Raw genomic sequence first — 8,007 nt, 5'->3', positions numbered from 1 at the left:
AGAGAAGGGGAAAGCTTAAAAAAGATGCAAATTACAAGTTATGGAATTGTTATGGTGCTTTTGCTCCATTTTTGAAGCTTTAAAGCTTATAATCCAACCTAGGCTCATTGGAAAAACCTTCTCCTACCTACATTTTTGCAGAACTCCTAAAACATACTTATACCTTGCATATAATTGACTGCAAATTAACACTATAGAGGCAGTAAAAAAAATTAAAATAATAATATTCCTTTTTATACAAATTATTATGAGGGCTCCATTATTGATTATCGAATAATAAAATAGTATTTTCATGCGGCTCTGTGCACAACACTGTTATGACCTCAAAACACTTTCAGTGCATGATTTGTAAACTAATACCTTTTGACATTTGCATCACATAAGCTCCATAATGGCTTTTCTGATGTAGTAAACTTGCTCTGTAGCTCACCTGATACTGTACGCTCATGTCCCGTAATGTACATAATATTCAAACGCAATAGATAATTAACCTTTTAGTGAGACTCACCGGACATTTCATTTCTGAACTGCCACGATACGCCATAAAACAGCCAGTGTATAAAATGTTGCCATGATTCCAGTAAATTATGACAGAATTAAAAAAAATTGTAGTTTGCTAAATCATGACTCTAATTGACCATGTGAAATCAAGCGTCTCTACCTTTCTACCTTTTTTCTGCTGTCATGTTAAATATAACAGCTAATTATCTTATATGCACATGTGTCTTCCAGATATGAAATGTTTCTGTCAGACAAATACATGTTTCTGTGACTGTGTCGTGGCAAAATACACAGGGCACTAATAATAGGGTACCATTTCAAGAATGTTCCAGGAGTTTTAATTATGTTTCCAAAATGTTTCCAAATGTCTAAGTTCAAAATTTAAATTAGTAAAATCTAAGTTAAAATCTAGTCTTAAAACCTATTACTAGTCTGGCATTTGACGCTATGTGAGAGTTGTTTTATTGTTGTATTTCTGTGCTGCTGACTGTTTGTATCATTGATATATTAGGACATATGTGTACAGCACTTTGTTGAAAAAAAGTATTTAAAAAAAGTGCTTTATAAATAAACTTTGACTTTGACTTTGACTTTGAAAATGGTCTCTCAACAGTTTGAAGTCATCATAACAATCGGACCTTAAGCATGCACCATATTTAATTTGATTAAAATGAAAACAAGGATAATTCAGCGTTTTGTCAGTTGAACAGTCTATATACCAAGTTACACAACAGTCTTTCATTCACAGATAAATTAAATAAGGTGTCTATCCTGCCTAAGGTCCAATGCATTTTCATGGACTGACCTCTCACAGATTGTGGAATGATGTTTTATTTAAATAATAGATTTGACTCATTTGCTAAAATCCAGGACCAACATGTTCATTTTGGTGGTGCTGCTTGCTAAATCTCCCAATGTGGGCCCAAAATCATAACAGAATTACCTGACAAAGCTAGTTAGCGGTGGCTGGCCAAGCTTTCTTCATTCTGTTCTAATTAGATTTGAGATCAAAACCGTTTCAAATCGATACAAAACAAATCGATACACTGACTGAGCTAAACATGTTGTGAATTACATACTTGAACATAGGTATTGTTTGCTATTAATTGGTTGCTGTAAGAAGTACTTATTAGAACTAGGATTATTTGCCCCAAATTAACAAACTTGCTTAACTAGGATAATTAGGCTTGATCGGAAGCAGAAAACATTTGCACTGCATCGATTTCTTCAGCCATTATGTTGTGTAATGATTGAGCTTGGTTTGTTAATTGTAATGAGCTAGAAAATCTAATGGGAGCCTGTGGGAAAAGTTGCTTGCTTGGATACACATGGATATTGGATGTCTGATGTAGAAATAGTGAAGTTAACGTTGGAGCAAAAATGGTCAATGTCATTAAACTGTAGAAAAAAAGTAAATACTTAAAGCCAAAAAAAACATGCCAAAAATGACTACTGTGTTGACATGTAAACACCCAGATATTCATAAAAACTCATATGCTCACACATAACAGAGAGTAGATGAGTTGAAGTGAGCAAGTACAAAGCTGAAGTATAAATGCTAAAGGCTTGTGTGTCTGACAGTTTCTGGGTAATGCCTGAGCTTCTCAATGCTTGAATGGAATAACTTCATGCGTAGCCTTTAAATTATGTATTTTATTTTACAAACAAACTTGACATGTCGATTTGGAAAGTAAACATTACTGTGTGTAATTTGCAACAAGCCCAGACTTTTAAAAAAAAGTTAGTATTCTCCATTATTTTATGTTGCTTCATATTGTGCACTAAGGTTACTATGGGCAATGTGAAGGTTAAGCATAACTTCTTAATATGGACACCAAAATAAATATGCACAGTTCTGCATGTGCTGTAAAACAGGTCTTAGACTTGATCTCTTTCTTTGTAACAGTCTCTTTACTCTTTATTTCTGTTTTTCTATTTATTTGTTTGTAGATGGCTAAAATAATCAGCACCCCAGACGTGTATGAGGGTGAGTTCATGTTTGTGTGAGTCAGAAAGGATTTCATGGTGGTACACTCCTTGAAGAAGTTTTCAGGAGACCCTGATCTAAACTCATCCTTTTTAGACAGTCTCACATCTTCAATTTCAGACATGTCTAATAACAATAGTTCAGTCTTCCAATTAGTCTTCCCGCACTATAGCGATTCAGGCAGTGTTTTAGCCTTTAGTTAAATATGATGTAATAATTAGTCCACTGGAAGCAAGTTTCAAGAGAACCCAAGTGCAGTTTATTTACAAATCAAAACAAGATCCAACATAAAACAAAAGTATGGCGTGGCATGAAACTTGGACTTGGACTTGGTACAAAACAGGTACATGAAACGAAACCAAATCGTGACATATAATTGTTATTTTTATTTCTTATGCATGATTTTTTATTTCTTATGCATATGTTGTGATTTTATAATTATTTGAATTCATTTTCTATGTAAAGCACTTTGAATTACCATTGTGTATGAAATGTGCTAAATAAACTTGGCTTGTTTGCCTAGTGTAATTTTGTACATTTAGCTATGCACATTAAATAAAATAAAATAAAAATATATGAATGAAAAATTAATAAAATATTTGCAAGAATATGAAACAGCGTTCCAAGTTTCATTCAGAGTTGTAAATGCAGCCAAAATGAATCTCTCATTCAGTATGGACAAAATTATGTATAGTTATTAATAAACTTTCCCATACAAATTAAAGTATTTGTTCAATTGAGTCTACTATTTTGAGTCTATTCTTCTACAATAACTCGGTAACAGGGTTGAAGGGTTAAACTTGAATAATATTTGCACAAAATGGAAATAGGTTAAATGAGATCAAATGTTAAACATTTGTGTAATGTGGATTTTTTTGTGTGCAAAAACGCTTAAAATGTGGGACAAGCCAAAATATATGAAAAGAGTTTGTTTACTATTATATATTATATGAATTCAACAGAATACATATTTGATATATTTTTCATGTTAGGTTACTTTGATGTTGTAGTTTAAGATATCTAATAAACCTGGATATCTAAAAAGATAATTTGTTAATACTAAGAAAGCATGAGTGTGCCATATAGTTGGTAAGTGCCATATAAATATATTTAGATCTGTGTTTTGTGTATATGAGAAAGGGAGAGATGGAAAAACATGAGTGCTCTGACAAGCAGCTCTGTCAAAATGTTATTGAGTGTCCTTCTCAGTGCGTGTCAGCCTTTGACTCTTACATTTGACTCTCTCAGGGCTATTTAGAAATACTCTGATTATTTTTGTATTAATTTGGCAGAATTGTTTTGAAAATACTCTGCCTTGGAGGGTTTTGTAAGGAAATATGAAATGCTATGAGTGTGTTAACAAGGATAAAATTGGTGGCATGACCCATATTTCTGCCAATTTAGGTGTAAGATTACCACAGCGCAGACTTCAAAAGGAAGACCGTCACACCAGTATCTGGAGCCCTGAGCTAGTCAGTTGTTAATACACGTGCGTGTGCTTGACACAATGGACTGCACACACACATGTACCTGAACACACTGTCTACTGCACATCTATCTATCTATCTATCTATCTATCTATCTATCTATCTATCTATCTATCTATCTATCTATCTATCTATCTATCTATCTATCTATCTATCTATCTATCTATCTATTTTATATTGAATTTTCGAATCATTGTCATATTCAACATGCCTATATTGCTTTTTAGAGTTACATATTTTTTATTTATTTATTGAAGTGCTGTGATACTTATAAGGGATATTCAGAGATTGTATTAAGATAGCATAGCTATTTATTACAATGATAAAAGCTTGTTGTTTTAGAGTCTCAGTTAGAGTTACAATGTTTGTACCAGAGATATTGCATCTTGATAAAAATGTGAGTTATTGCTGTCTCAAGACTTTTGCCAGAGGGTCCAGTGCATATGCTTTGCATGTGCATTCATGTGTCTGATGCCTTTAATTGTGGAGATTGTGTCTCTCTCTCTGTTCATGAGCAAATACAGTTAAAGAGGAACAACACCACCACTCTGTGCTCAGAAGACATCACTGCATGCATCCCTTTTATATCAGCAGTTACAACTCTCACCAACATCATTCTTAACAACGTTATTACTCCGTTACCAGCTGTTGTGTCACAATTCACAACAATTCATTTGGATTGGAACAATTTCCCAGTTGCAATCTGCATTACAACTGTAAGTCACATTACGGGTGCTATAATAACAGCAAGTTTGTTGCCACGGGCAGGGATAACATGCTTGAATCTATTTTCCTCTACAGGAGGCTATTTTATTTTATCCTTGTTTTAATTTCTACTCTGGAAGACGTAAGTGGTCATATACAGCACATCAGTGTTGTGGGTAACAGCACAGTGACAATGGGTTTGCTGTCAAAATAAAGCAGAATTGAATGAGAAGATTATAGAGGAGAACACAAAAGCCAGAGGAGGGAGGAAAAGTTTTAATAAACTGTACCCCAGAGGGACACTATATTGTATCTGCTCACAACTACCAGACAAACACATTTGAGCACAAACAGAAAGCAAACAGCAGAAGCTAAATGAGGAGATGAATAGTAAGGAAGAAAGAGAAAAGAAATGGAGCCCTGTGCCTTTTAACAAATGCAGCTCGAGCTGACCACTATATGGCCCACAGCTGCTATAATGATAGCGTACCAAAACACATAGTGCCTAATTTCTTTTTTAAAGCCAAATCTGTCTTGTCACAAGTTAAGGGTTCTGCCATTAGAGGAAGTTGGTGCGCAATTGAATGGCTCCAAAAACATGTGCTCGCTGTTCAGGGGTCTTGTGGGACCCTGTTGGTTGGGTAAAAGGAGAAAGTACACAGATGAAAAGAAACAAGAAGAAAGAGGGCAGAAGAATGAGGACAGAGAGAGACTAGATTGGATGATGTCTGAAGAGAGGAGAAAGTCATTAGAGTTTGACTTGGGTTCTGTAACAATTAACTTTGCCGAAAATAGCGCAGAATGCACGTGCTGTGCATCGCAGTCCACGTTTTTTTGACAGCCCTCATGCCCAGTGGAGAGATAATAAGAGGACTGTTTTCTTTGTGATAACATACAGCAAAACATTTGACAATTATAATCAATTGATATGACCCAGCTTGGCAATTTAAAATATAATGATGGTAATTTGTTTTATATACTATATTGTATCAGGTTCTCAATCCCTGACAAAGCAGAACTGGCAGAAGAGATAATGAAGAGATAATTTGAGTGGGCAATTGATGAGAGCAGCGCTCTTCTTTCTGCCATTGTCAAAAATAAAATAGTACCCTAATCAGTTCATTTCAGTGATCTAAACAATGGTCTTTGCAAATTGAACTATTAATTCCAGGAATATGTTAGCACTTTGCCAATGCATTTACTTAAAGCGAAAATAAATGCTTAAAACTGAATTATTTCCATTTACACTTTAAGGCGTAGCTTCCTTACCTCAAGCAAGCAAGATTTATTTATATAGCACTTTTCCAAACAAATCAATGCAGTTCAAAGTGCTTTACTGGCACAAAAAAAAAAATTAAATAAAAAGAGAGAAGAGATACAAGTACAAGTAATATACTGTACAAGAATAAAAATACAAATGTATAAGGATTATTAAAATAATGAAAACATTAAATAAAAAAAAACATTGTAAAATATTACAGGAATACCAGAATAAAGAGATATGTTTTTAATTTAGCCTTTTACATTTTCAGCACTTCTTACTCCTGGAAGGTTATGGTGTGGAGCGTAGCGGCTTAAAGCAGCATCACCAAATCTGTTTGTTCTACCGTGTGGTACTATTAACAGAAAATAATCCGATGATCTGAGAGTCCTTACAGGTTCATATACTGTAAGCGTTTTTAAAAGATAGGTGTAATGTGTTCTCTCTTTGTCAATATACTCGAGTAGTAGAGTTTTGTGTTAATTGTAGTTGATTAATTGTAGTCTTTGGTAGGCCAGAAAGGAGGGCATTACAATAATCTAGTCTGCTAGTTATAACATAGAAAGAAAAGAAAGAAATTGTCTTATTTTAGCAATGTTCTTTAGATGATAAAATGCTATTTTAGTAATATTTCGTACATGTGCTTTAAAATTAAAATCAGAGTAAAGGACAACGCCTAATTTTTTTGCCACTTTGCTTGGGTTTAATCCCAGGATATTTTATTTAGGGGTACATTTTTCTCGCTTTTGATCCAATTATCAAAACTTCTGTTTTGTCTTTGTTGAGTTTTAAGACATTTTGCGACATCCAGTCTTTTATGTCTTGGATGCTATTTGCAAGTGAATCAATTTGCCCAGTGTCATCAAGGTGCAGGTGTTTTCAGTGCGGGTCTGCAATGGAAGGAGGTGGTAGGGGCCCATGGAAAATTGGAGATAAAAAATAAAAAATGAAGTTAAAAAAAAACAAAACAAATATGCATGTTTTGCAGAATCTTTTTTGAATGTCCATCTCTCCATTTTTTTTCTTCTACATAATGTTCAATATAGTTTGTATACTATTTGTGTAGCAAACTACAAAATACTTATCACCGTCATCTTTATCTTGCTCAGCAGTTATTTTCAATAAAGCTGCTAAGGAATTATTATGAAAAGTGATATAAATGTGAATGTAAATGTTGATCTTGAAAATGTTTCTATATACTTTAATATTACGTAGAAAAAAAAAACATAGTATATAGTTAACTTTTTCACAAAAAAATGTTGCAAGTATTAGCCTATGATAAAAAAAAACAGTAGGAGGCCTAAAGTTACTTATTGACTTTGACCAGTGTTGGCTCTTAAAATGGCACTTCGACAATGAATAAAATAAAAAAAGCTTTGTAGGAACAATATGAAATGAAACTTACCACAAAATAAAAATCATGTAATTTACTCTCCTTCATGTCGCTCCAAACTTGTTCTTGTCCCGGGATAAGAGCTTGACGATTCTGAATACCAACATCCCAAAAAACAAAATGCACATAAGCTTGCGCTTGATGTCATATAAGGAGAAGGCGGCAGGGTCAGAGCCTTATATAGAGATATGGCTCTGGGCATGGAAAACTAAACTGCCATTAAACATCATTGGTTGATTCGCACATATCATCGACTGACTGGGGTATATTTGAATGCGTGTAAGAGAACAAGATTTCAGAACTGATTAGGGAAGTAAAAATAATATTTCATCTGAACAGATTTTTTTGAATGCCATAAATTCTGGAAAGATATGCCGTTTGCAGCCAAATGTTAAAGAGATACAGTAGCTCAGGCAAAAAGGAAAAAATCTGTCATAATTTACTCTAATGTCATTCCAAACCCTTTTGTTGTTCTTCGGAACACAAATTAAGATATTTTTCATAAAATCTGAGCGATTTTTCTCCCTCTATTGACAGCTATGCAACCACTTTGACGCTTCAAAAAGTTCATAAAGAGATTGTAAACTAATCCATGAATTGAGTTAACACAATCACTTTATATGCTGAATAGATTTAAGTTTTTATTCACATAAACATTCATCAACGCACACAT

The sequence above is a fragment of the Phoxinus phoxinus genome, assembly GCF_949152265.1.
Source record: "Phoxinus phoxinus genome assembly, chromosome: 6".
Taxonomy (NCBI): Eukaryota; Metazoa; Chordata; class Actinopteri; order Cypriniformes; family Leuciscidae; genus Phoxinus; species Phoxinus phoxinus.
The sequence above is the reverse complement of the archived record's forward strand: the minus strand, read 5'-3'. Positions refer to the sequence as shown.